The sequence below is a fragment of the Ceratotherium simum genome, chromosome 4 (assembly GCF_057802395.1).
Source record: "Ceratotherium simum simum isolate JZ-2026a chromosome 4, ASM5780239v1, whole genome shotgun sequence".
Taxonomy (NCBI): Eukaryota; Metazoa; Chordata; class Mammalia; order Perissodactyla; family Rhinocerotidae; genus Ceratotherium; species Ceratotherium simum.
The window spans coordinates 70,758,036-70,771,271 of record NC_141903.1 but is presented as its reverse complement, the minus strand read 5'-3'; the positions used below and the strand labels follow the sequence as shown (position 1 = coordinate 70,771,271).

Genomic DNA, 13,236 nt, shown 5'->3' with positions numbered 1-13,236 from the left:
CCACGTGACCTTTAATAAAAGGGAAGGTTTAGGAATAGAAGAAGAGAAGAAAGAAAAGAGGAAACCACCTTCCCAATTAGGAGATGCCCTGGGGCCATCTGCCTTTTATCCATAAAGGAAGCAAGTTTCTTAGAGAAAAACTGAGTGAGGAAAAGCCAGATGTGACACCACGTGTATTCCTGGGACTTTAAATAGTCCTTCTCCAACGAAAGGGTCAGAAGTGTGCCTTTGGGGCAGGTGGGGGGATAGAAGCCCGGCAGCTGGGACTCCACGCCAGCTGCCTTGGGCCGTGACGTAAGCTGAAAAAGCTTGAGAAAGTACTGCTTTAACCTTTTCACTTGTCGCATTAGGAACGCCAGCCCCCAGCGTTGTTACCTACTTTTGTTTTTATCTCTCCTTGCCCTCCTTTGGAGGCGAAGTGAAGCAAGAAACACCTTGAGTTCCCTCAAGTACACAGCAGATAGTAGCTGCTATTTTGTCCTCCTCCTCTTAACCCACATGGTCTTAACACTTGGGGTGTTGCTGCTCCATTTGAGGGAGATCGCAGAGTATCAGAAATGCCTTAACTGCACATAATCCTCACCACAGCTCCCCGACATCATCCAGAGATGGGCCATTCAGCCTCCTCAAGGCCTGAAGTTTCCCCCAGAAACATCTGAAATAGGAAGGAACAATACTCTAACTGAGAGGGCGCATGACAACTCTGGAAACTGCACATGTGGCTGGGACTGGGAGCTAGCCCCTTAGGGTAATCTGACCCAAAGATATTTTTTATATTTGGCTTGCGCTTTTAATAAGTAAATACTGAATTTGAATGTATATTTAAATTAGGCTAGATATGCTTACTCCAATCTACAAAAGGCAACTCCTTCTTTCAGATTCTATTATTTCCTATTTTATTGCCCTCTCTCCTCATCTCCCAGTATACCTTATACACATACAAACCGTTCTCCACTTATGATGGTTCGACTTGTGATTTTTTGACTATATGATGGTGTGAAAGTGATATGCATTCAGTAGAAACTATACTTCGATTTTTGAATTTTGATCTTTTCCCGGGCTAGCAATATGCCGAACGGTACTCGCTTGTGATGCTGGGCAGCAGCAGCGAGCCGCAGCTCCCAGTCAACGACGCGATCACAAGGGTAAATAACTGACACACTCACAACCATTCTGTACCCACACAACCATTTTGTTTCACTTTCAGTAAGTATTCAATAAACTACATGAGATATTCAACACTTTATTATAAAATTGGCTCTGTGTTAGATGATTTTGCCCAACTGTAGGCTAATGTAAGGGTTCTGAGCACATTTAAGGTAGGCTAGGCTAAGCTATGATGTTTGGTAGGTAAGATGTATTAAATGCATTTTCGACTTATGATATTTTCAACTTACGATGGGTTTATCGAGTCGTAACCCCGTCGTAAGCCGAGTAAGATCAGTATTTGTGCAACTTCCCTGTCCTCTCCAAGCATTTGCACTTGCTGCTTCCTCTTGCTGTCTGCAATAGGTAAAGTGGTCTCCTTCTGTTCCTTTCCTTATTGTAAAGTATCTTTAGCTCTATATTGCCCAGCAAATTTCACCACCCTGGAATACAAGAATAATACCTAACATTCATATAGCTCTTATGTGCCGGACACAATTCTGTATTTTCTGCATGTATCAGATCACTTAATTCTCACAACAAATTTATGGGTAAGTACAATTATTTTTGCTATTTTAAATAAAAGCAAAGAGGTTAAAAGACTTGCCCAAGGCAGAGATACTATTAGAACTCAGATGGTCTAGCTCCAAAATCCATCTCTTAACCACATGGTATGCAGTGAGCCCTTGTTGACTTCAGCACATAATGTTAGTCATTTTGTGAATACACTGTATACATTTTAGTAATATAAATCTCTTCCCAGCATCAAGCCAACCCCTTGTTCCTACAGAGAAGTCAAAGCTTCAATATAGGATCCAGTGTCTCAGGCCCTCTTGCATGCCTCCCTCCTTCTTGCCTGCACCCATGCACATTTTCTTTTCAGTTCTTACATTCTCATATACAAGGGAACTAATTCAGGGCCCTCACTGCAGCCTGAGATTTCTCCTCTGCAGCTGTATCCTGGGCCATCTTCCACTAAATCTGAGGTAAAGGTTTTAGCATTTTTAAAGTTTGGTTAATCCAATCCTAAAACCATCATTGGATGTACTTAGCCCAAGTTTCAGAGAGTCAGCACGAACATGAGATTATCACAGCAGCTTCTCCCACCCACAAAATTTAGAAAAAGAGAAGAACATCCTAGAATCAAACATGATCAGTGCAGTGCTGTTCACCCTAAGCCAATATTTCTCAAGGTATGGTCAGAGGACTTCCTGTATCAGAATCTCCTAGGGAACTGGTTGAAAATACGAATTCATTGTCTACATCCCAAATGCAATAGTTAGAATCTTGCTAGGAGGGTGGAGGCAAGAAAGACATTTTCTTATGTTCCCCAGATGATTTTTAAACACACTAAGTTTTAGAATCATTGGTTAAATTCTAGTTCCTTAGCACATACAAAAAGAACAATGGCCGTGGAACCAAGGTATGTCTTGGTCTAGATCAGCACTGTCCAATGGAGAAATAATGCAAGCCATATATGTAATTTTGAATTTTCTAACAGTTACATTAAAAAAGAATAAAGAAACAGATGAAATTAATTTTAGTGATATATTTATTTAAAGCAATGTCTCCAAAATAGTATATTTTCAACATGTAGTTAATATAAAAATTAATGAGATATTTTACATTTTTTTGTACTAAGTTTTTGAAATTCGATAGATATTTTATATGTAAAGAATCTCTCAATTCAGACTAACCACATTTCAAGTGCTCAATAGCTACATGTGGTTAGTGCCTACTGGATTTGAGAAAGCAGGTCTAGATCCAATTACTGCTACCAGCCATACGCCAAAAGAGCACTGGTATTTTCTGGGGTGAGGGAGTAGTCAGAAAAATAAAATAATAAAATAAAATTAAATTAAATTAAATTAAAATAAAATAAAATAAATAAAATAAAATAAAATAAAAAAGGGCCTGGCCCAGTGGCATAGCAGTTAAGTTTGCACGCTCCACTTCAGGGAGCTGGGGTACGCTGGTTCGAATCCTGGGCGCAGACCTGCTCACAGCTCAACAAGCCATGCTGGGGTGGCGTCCCACATAGAAGAACTAGAAGGACCTACAACTAGGATATACAACTATGTACTGGGGCTTTGGGGAGAAAGATTAAAAAAAAGAGGAAGATGGGCAAGAGATGTTAGCTTAGGACCAATCTTTAAAAAAATGAAAAGGCATCAGTATGAAAAATAAAATAATAAATAAAGACTTTTTGGTTCCAACTGCACCAAGAGACCAATCCATTCCTGTCTGTTGTTCAGGGTCCACTACCAGTGACTGCAAGGTTTGCACCTCCATGATGTAGGCCTTTCCTGGGATCCTCCTCGTCTTTCTTTTTTGAATTGTTCCTGTTGTCCCATAAGGTTCCCATTGTTTTGACCTCACAGTCCTGAATTGAGGATGGCCCGTGCTCAGTGACATAGACCCCACTCTGTGAGCTGCTTTAATCCCAGCGGAACCAGCTTTGTTTGTTCCTGCTGCTGCTCTCAGCACTTCCTACCCCTCTATATGCAGGGGCCCATTGAGAAGCAGATTATCTCTGCCGTGTGTCATTCCCCAAATCTCACCTTTTGTCAGCGTTGAAACCACATGGCCTTGGTTAAAATGATCCCTCTCATAGTGATGCAGACATTCTTTTCCGCCACCTGTTTTTCTGCTCCAGCAGGAATTTGCTCTCTTTCCTGTGGAGTTACATATTACTCTTTCTGCCCTGACTGAGGAATGGGATGAAAAGGAAAATCGATCCTGGAGTGAAGAACACAGAGCAGTCTAGCAATATGACTGGATCAGAAGTTTACACACTGAGGCTCTGTCTTGAGATCAGCCCACTACTTTAGAACTGAATCTTTGTCTTCATCAAGACCATGGTCCACTTACTAGATCCTGTCCTGGTGCAGTAGCCTTGCTCTTCTTAGGGGGATTTACCCATAAATAGTGCAACAGCCCTTCAGGTTTGAGGTTCTTCAGTGATCTTACCTCCTGAACCTCTCTATGTACTCACTTTGCTCAGCTTACCTACACCAGATGTTGGTGATGAGAATTCCAAATTCCGAATCATATGTTATTAGGTGTCTTTGGCCTCCAACCTCCATCATTCAGCCAGGACCCTGTGAACCCCCAAGGATTTCTCTTGCCTAGATCACAGGCAGTCTGAGAGGGCATTCTCCAAGAACTACACCCTAAACTTAGAACTCAAAGTCTTACTACTTGAATGGAGTGAAGGGCAGGAAAACATAAATACAAGGAAAAAATGAATCATAGAAATAAAAGGCGTTTCTTTCAGAGTCTGAAATCTGAGCTGGGGTAAGCCACATCTCCTAAGCCTTCCTCGGGCTGCAGTTGTGTTTTTGGAGTTAGTTTGGGGCATGAGACCTGTCTAAGAAGGACTCTTCCAATCACTATGTCAATCTTACGACATCAGCCACATTGGAGGTTGGCACTCCAGAAATGCAGACACGAAGAGCACTAGGTCACTGCTGGAGCTTTAACACTGATCATCACTCCAAAAGTGTCCCCTAGCAAAGGAAAACTTAGTGAGAAATGGGCGATGTCTAGGACAATTTCTGAATATCTTGCTAGATGGTACCAATACCCAAGACCAACAATATGAAAGAGAAAGCCATTCTGCAGAGGAATGTGATGAGTTCAGTTTTGGTTGTAGTGTCTGAGTTGTCTGTGGTATGCAGGGGTAAATGTTTAGTAGACAATTGGATCTACTGGTCTGAAGCTCAAATTACAGAGAATTTTTGGGATAGGGATAAAGATTTGTGAGGCAGAAGAAAAAAGGAAGTAGTTGAAACTCAAGATGATCTTTAGATCTTCTGCAGCCCTTTTACTCTGTTTTCCTGCTTTTCATGTTGTTGATGACAAATTTAATTTTTGCCTACCAGTTTAAAGCATGATGTTAAAAGTTACAGAGAATGTCACTCACCTTTTGTATCTTTTGTGATACAATGCATTGATTCCATATTTAATTCTTCTATCTAAAGATTTTCTTTTGAAGGGTATTAACTGGTGCAGAAAAGGAAAGGGTAGTGGAGTATTGTGATGATGATTCTGATTGAAAGCTCCTGATTGGGTTCCTCTCATTCCTGGGCAGATTTTATACTTTGACTTTTAGTGTCTTCGTTTAGGAATATTTCTCATAATGGAGTTGAGAACATATCATCACAATATTTGAAAGGCCTATTAAAAAATTGAAATTTCTAGGCCCCTTCCAGACCTACCATATTATAATATTATACCATATTATAATACCTCAAACTAATATTTAAGAGTCTGTGGCTTGATAATTGTGATGCTATTGAAGATAAGTATTGATGTAACCACCTTTGAAGCAGTTCTCAAACTTTAGTGTGTATATCAGTCACTTGAATGCTTGTTAAAAATACCGATTCGGCAGGTCTAGGAAAAGGTCAAGAGATTTGCATTTTTAATAAACACTCCATAGCTATGATCACCTGATTGCACTTGGAGAAATAATATCAAGTATTTGGCTATCTGAGGGTTTCCAGGATAGGTTTAGAACTGAGTTTCTTAACCTGAGATCCAAATACCCCAAGAAGCCCATGGATAAAATTTAGAGGGTCCGTGAAATTGGATGGGAAAAATAATACATCTTTATTTTCAGTAACTTCCAACTAAAACTTAGCAATTTAAAAATTATAAATGTAGGCAACAAACCGCAATAATAAGAGCAGTTCCTCTAACCTTATCACTAACAGAAAACACGGATATTTTTATATCACATTAGAGTTGTTGCAAATATCTTGAAATGTTGTTTACAACCATCACAACTTTGAAATTATGGTAGTCATTAGACTGCTATTGGATCTCATCTAATTTAATAAAGAAGCATACATATAATTCTAAGACTAAATTTTTAAAAACATTATGATAACTGTGCCTTAATAAAATTGGTTTCTTTCATAATCCTACATACTTTTTAATGTATTTAAAAAGCATTATGAGAAGAGGTCTGTGGCTTCACTGAAGTGTTAAAAATATCCATGACACGAAAAATGTTAAGAACCTTAGTGTGGCGAAGAAGAGTCTGCATATTGAGACATCAGAGAGGTGTATTTCTTAATTCCATGAAGAATAACAATGCACAAATACTTACACACCAAAAGAGGTTCTTGTCCCAGCCCCCACTCCTCATTCTTGACTAACTTTTCACTCTTCAGTATTTCTTTCCACGGACTATACATCCCCCTGATTTGTTTACTGCTCCTCAGTGGTTGAATGGCTCTGTTTTCCATCAAGGATAACAGATTTAATCACAGATCTCAAGCCCATTATGAACATTAATTAATGTGTGACATCTCTTAATGAGGTAGGTAAAAACTATCATCATTTCAGGTCTAGTCAAGTTTGGTAACTTGTTCTTAGGCCACCCAAGAGATTGTGGCTCATTTCTAGAATCAATGCTTATTCTCCTCACATGCAAACTTTTTTGATTCACCATACACCAATCTGTTGGAAAAACAACCTGTTTTGCAAAAGATTTCGTTGATGATAGATGTGGAAATAATCTTTCTTAGGGTAGAAACATCTGATGGTATCAATATCCATACTACTTCGGTACCAATAATTTATTTTCTGTTTTGTTCTCTGAAGAATAATAGATGTCCAGGTTGGAGAGAAAAAGCCCCAAGCAGAAATTAACCATTAAAAACCACTATCCATTTTGAAATAAAGCAATTAGCCTCTTCTTTTATTTAGAAACTTTACCCGGTTAGAGAGTTGGAGACAAACAAAATGAACATTGGTTGTCAAAATGCATTGATTTAATTTTTGCCCCTAAGATACCACACACAGTCAGTGAGTAAGGACTTTTGTCTTTTTTTTGGTCAGTTTGTTTCTTATGGATTCATGTTGCTTTGATCAATGTTGTTTGTGTGTCTGATCTTAATCTAAGTTTTTTGTTGTTTGACTAGTCCATCTGGCTAGACAGGATAGTGCAAAAAATTTGAAAATACTTTGGGAGTTGTCTTTTTAAATGATATTTGTTTTTATCTATTGCTTTGCTAAATTCCTACTGGCCTGGCAAAGAAGGGAAACAGAGGGAACACACAAGCAAAAATGAAGGGCACAAATGAATGAATAAATAATTGAGAGAGAAGGGATAGCTTCTCCTTAGAGAAAAATTCCAACTAATATATATAGAGGAATGAGGAAAATTGAAAGTCTTCATTAGCCTCTTTTTTTGTGGTGCCTCGGAGGTAGTCGGCTGCTTCAGGATGAAGCTGAACATCTCTTTCCCATTCACTGGCTGCCAGAAACTCATGGAAGTGGACGATGAATGCAAACTTTGTACATTTTGTGAGAAGCGTATGGCCATAGAAGTTGCTGCTGACGCTCTGGGTGAAGAGTGGAAGGGTTATGTGGTCCGAATCAGTGGTGGGAATGACAAGCAGGGTTTCCCCATCAAGCAGGGTGTCTTGACCCATGGCCGTGTCTGCCTGCTATTGAGTGAGGGGCGTTCCTGTTACAGACGGAGGAGGACTGGAGAAAGAAAGCGCAAATCTGTTCGGGGTTGCATTGTGGTTGCCAATCTGAGTGTTCTCAACTTGTTCATTGTGAAAAAAGGGGAGAAGGATATTTCTGGACTCACTGATACTGCTGTGACTCGTCGTGTGGGGCTCAAAAGAGCTAGCAGAATCCGCAAACTTTTCAATCTCTCTAAAGAGGATGATGTCCGCTAGAATGTTGTGAGAAAGCCCCTAGACAAAGAAGGTAAGAACCTAGGACCAAAGCACCCAAGATTCAGCATCTTGTTCCTCCACGTGTCCTGCAACACTAACGGCGGCCTATTGCTCTGAAGAAACAGTGTACTAAGAAAAACAAGGAAGAGGCTGCAGAATATGCTGAACTTTTGGCCAAGAGAGTGAAGGAGGCCAAAGAAAAACACCAGGAACAGATTGCCAAGAGACGGGGGCTGTCCTGAGAGCTTCTACCTCTAAGTCTGAGTCCAGTCAAAAATGAAATTTTCTAAGAGTAACCAATAAGATCAGATATCCAAAAAAAAAAAAAAAAGAAGAAGAAGAAAGAAAATCTTCATTAGACAAACACCATAGTGATAATTATCAGAGGCAAAATATATTGAAGGATGCTAAAATTAGTGGGTAAAAGTTTGAGGAGAATCAGGATATTTGCATAGTCTCAGTATTTCCCCTAAGATATTTATTAATGACAAGGGAAGGGGAATAATTACATGGAGAAACTTGGCAGAGACCACCATGTCTCCTGACTTTATGCTCTGAGAAGGGCACAATGCCATTTCTGTGGTGTTCTTGCCAAAAATGCATAACCTTCATCTAAACATGAGAAAGCATCAGACAAACCCAAATCGAGGGATATGTGACAAAATAACTCCACCAGTATCTCTGCCAAAGTGTCAAGGTCACGAAAGAGAGAGAAAGACCAAGGAACTATCTCAGATTGAAGGAGACTAAGGAGACTTGACAACTAAATGCAATGTGGGATCCTGGATTAGATCCTGCATCAGAAAATGGACCTTAGTGGAAAAATGTTTCAAGTCTGTAGTTTAGTCACTAGTATTGTACCAATATTAATTTCCTGATTTTGATAACTGTACTGTGGTATGTAAAATGTTAACATTAGAGGAAGCTGGATGAAAGGTATATGGAAACTACTATTTTTGCAACTTTTCTGTAATTCTGAAATTATTTCAAATTTGAAAAGTCAAGAGGGCATTTATAGCAGTTCCCTAAATAACTCTGCATAGGTGGTGGGAAAAAAAGATTTCGATGGCCTTGAAATATCTGGATAATATATCTTTCCAACTCAGTCCAATAACTCTTTACCTGGGCATATATAGTTTGAGAACTTTACCTCTTTTAAACGCATAGAAGATCATAGCCTTTTTCTATATGAAATACTCTATTTTTTCCTCATATGACATAGGCACTCAAAAAATATTTGTATAAAATGGAAATAATGATTGCTGTCCTGCTTTTCCCTGCTGAACTTACAGTGTGGTTATAAAGTGTAAAAAAGATAAAGGAAGTGGAAAATATTTTGCAAGTTGTAAGCATTGTACCGGTGTAAGGTGTTATTTTGATTATTGATGGAAAATTGTCTAAGGTATTTTTGTAATTTATATATACATCGAATCAGTTTCTCCTCTTACTTTCTCTTTACTCTAATCATATTTCCACATGTTTACCAGGCTTAAAATTTCAAAATTGCCCTTGAAAATAAGGATCAGTTACCAAAACTCCGGCTAGTCATCTTAAAACATGCCCTTCAACTTTGTCCTTCACTTTTATTCTCTTCTATGCCGTAAGAAATTATAGACAAAAAAAGGAAAAAATTTAGAGCAGGGTAGGGCCCTAGAGTAATCTAACTCAGTTCTTTTAAACATACCTGATTATAAGAATCACATCGTGAGGTCATTTCGAATATGAATTCCTGGAACCCTGCAATCATAATCTATGGGAGGGAGCCTAGAATCTGTATTTCAAAAATGAGTTTCGGCTGGTTATTATTGACAAGCAAATTTAAAAGCACTGTCATTTTATAGATAAAGAAATCGAGACAAAATGACCAAATTTATTTAAAAGATAGCATGCACTATCTGGTAGATATTAATTTCTGGGATATAGTCTAGAATAGGAAATAATTTTGTAAACAACTCTAGTACATACTTCACTAGGGGACCAACCAAAGCTGAATGCAACTAATCCTTCCTTGGGAGGAAGAGGATCAGGAAAGCCACCAGAGACTTTTGTAATACTGCACCTGCTGGGTAGACAGCAGAGGGTGAATATTCCAAGAAGAAAGGACAATATGCAGAGACACATCCACGTGCATGGCATTCTCAGGGACTGGGAGTGGTCCAGTGGCCTGGACTGTGGTGTGCAGTGGTGTGATGGTGAAGCTCAAAGAAGAAAGGCAGGCTGGGGCCAGAATTTGAGAGCCGGGAATACCTTGCTAAAAGGTTTGTTCTTACATATCACCAGAAGCACAGGCAACAAAAGCAAAAATACATAAGTGAGACTGCATCAAACTGAAAAGTTTCTGTGCAGCAAAGGAAACCATCAACAGAATGAAGAGGCAACCTACAGAATGGGAGAAAATATTTGCAAACCAGTTATCCAATAAGGGGTTAATATCTAAAATATATAAGAAACTCATAAAACTCAATAGCCGAAAAACTAACAACCAATTAAAAAGTGGGCTAAAAACTTGAATAGACATTTCTTCAAAGAAGACATACAGGGGTCTGCCCGGTGGCGCAGCGGTTAAGTGTGCGTGCTCCGCTTCGGCGGCCCGAGGGTTTGCAGGTTTGGATCCTGGTAGCGCACCGACGCACAGCTTGTCAAGCCATGCTGTGGTGGTGTCCCATATAAAGTAGAGGAAGATGGACACAGATGTTATCCCAGGGCCAATCTTACTCGGCAAAAAGAGGAGGGTTAGCATCCAATGTTAGGGTGCCATCCGATCAGGGCTGATCTTCCTCACAAAAAAAAAAGACATACAAATGGCCAACAGGTATACGAAAAATGCTCAACATCACTAATTATCAGGGAGATGCAAATCAAAACCACAATGAGATATGACCTCACACCTGTTAGGATGTCCATTGTCAAAAAAACAAGTGTTGGTAAGGATGTTGAAAAATTGGAACACTTGTGCACTGTTGATGGTAATTAAAATGGTGCAGCCACTACGGAAAACAGTATGAGGTTCCTCAAAAAATTGAAAATAGAACTACCATATGATCCAGCCATCCTACTTTTGGATATTTATTTAAAAGAATTGAAAACAGAATCTCAAAGATATTTTGCATTCCCATGTTCATTGCAGCATTATTTACAATAGGCAAGAGGTGGAAACAACTTACATGTTCATTAACAGATGAATGAATAAAGAGAATGTGGTACATACATACAATGGAATATTATTCAGCCTTAAAAAAGAAGGGAATGCTATCATATGCTACAATGTGGATGAACCTTGAGGACATTATGCTAAGTGAAATACGTCAGTCACAGAAGGACAAATACTGCATGATTCCGCTTATATAAGGTATCTAAAGTAGTCAAACTCATAGAAACAGAAAGTAAAATGGTGGTTGCCAAGGGCTGATGGGGGGTGGGCTGGAAGTGGGGAGTTGCTGTTCAATCCTGTATTTTCTATTTCCATTTAAATCATAACAATTAGCTAGTTTCTTGAAGTTGAATTCTCAGAATAATCTTGGACCTCTCCTTCAAGATTTTCCTTTTCTTCCTTTGTGCCTTCCTTCTTTCTCTCCTTGTTTCCTTCCTTTCCATAGTTATTTCCCAGGTGCTGTATTAGTCATTGATAGTACTAGTGAAAAAGCAGATGCAGCCCCCATTCCTCACGGAGCTTATAATGTAGTGGGGAATACAGATAATAAACATAATAAATGAATAAAATAATTACAGTTTGTGAGAGGTGCCATAAAGAAAATGTATAGGGTGATATGATAGAAATTTGCTAAGATAAGGGAGCTGGAGGAGCCTAATTCAGGTAGGCCTCCTGAAACTGAGTCTTGAAGGATGAGAAAGCCAATGTCAAATGCTGCCAAAACGTGAGCAATTATAAACATTAAAACTTTTTGTTCTGAAACAATCACTGTTAAGAGAAGGAAAAGATAAACCTACAGACTGAGAGAAAATATTTAGAAGTCTCATTTCTGACAAAAGACTTCATATTCATTGCATGTTCATTGCAGCATTATTTGCAGTGGCCAAGACATGGAAACAACCTAAGTGTCCACTGATGGATGAATGGATAAAGAAAATGTGGTGTATATATACACTGAAATATTATTCAGCCATAAAAAGGAATGAAATCTTGCCATTTATGACAACATGGATGGACCTTGAGGGCATTATGCTAAGTGAAATAAGTCAGACAGAGAAAGACAAATACTGTAGGATTTCACTTACATGTGGGATCTAAAACAAACAAACAGAAAAACAAGCTCATGCCTACAGAGAACAGATTGCTGGTTGCCAAAGTTGAGGGGTGGGGGGGTGGGCAAAGTGAGTGAAGGAGATCAAAAGTTACAAATTTCCAGTTATAAAATAAATAAGTAGTGGGGATGTAATGTACAGCATAATAACTATAGTTAATACTGTACCGCATAGTTGAAAGTTGCTAAGAGAGTAAATCTTCAAAGTTCTCATCACAAGAAAAAATTTTGTAACTATGCATGGTGACAGATGTTAACTAGACTTATTGTGGTGATCATTTCCCAATATATACAAATAGCAAATCATTATTTTATACACCTGAAACTAATATAATGTTATATATCAATTATACCTCAATAAAATAAGACTTTTATTCAGAATATAAAGAATTCACAAAATTCAACAAGAAATAACTCAAAAAACATAAACATAAGTTTTGAACTGACACTTTACTCAAAAAGACATATTGATGGTAAATAAGCATATGAAAAGATGCCAATACTCATGATGGAAACACAAAGTAAAATCACAATGAAACACCCCTATACGTCTATTAGAAGGTAAAAAAAAAAATCCTGACACTACCAAGTGTTGACAAAGATGTGGAACAACTGGAATCCTCATGCTTTGCTGATAAGACTATAAAACAGTATGGCCACTTTGAAAAACTGTTTAATAGTTTTTTTAACAAACAAATTTAAACATATACAGTGCTTATATGTTTACTGATTCTTATAGGGGAGTAGCAGTCTTACTCCCAAATATTTACCCAAGAGAACTAAAAACTTATGTGCACACAAAAATCTGTACACGCATGTTTATTTCAGCTTTATTTTTAATTGTTAAAACTTGGAAACAACTCAAATGTGAATAAATGAATCAACAGTTTGTGGTATATCTATACACTGGAATACTACTTAGCAACACAAGGGAGAAAGTAACCCTGATGGATTCATGCAACAACATGTGTGAATCTCAAAGGTATTTTGTTAAGTGAAAGAAGCTAGAACCCAAAGGCATCATATTGTATGACTCCATTTATATGACATTCTGGGAAAGGCTAAACTATTGAGATAGAAGACAAATCTGAGGTTGCCAGGAGTGGGGTGTGGGGAGGGGTTGATCA

The 13,236-nt window shown here is 38.4% G+C and overlaps 1 pseudogene; it reads left to right on the top strand.

The window, feature by feature from the left end:
- The first annotated feature begins 6,499 nt into the window (after positions 1-6,499).
- Positions 6,500-10,080, top strand: LOC147917331 (small ribosomal subunit protein eS6 pseudogene; annotated as a pseudogene).
- The last annotated feature ends 3,156 nt before the right edge of the window (positions 10,081-13,236 follow it).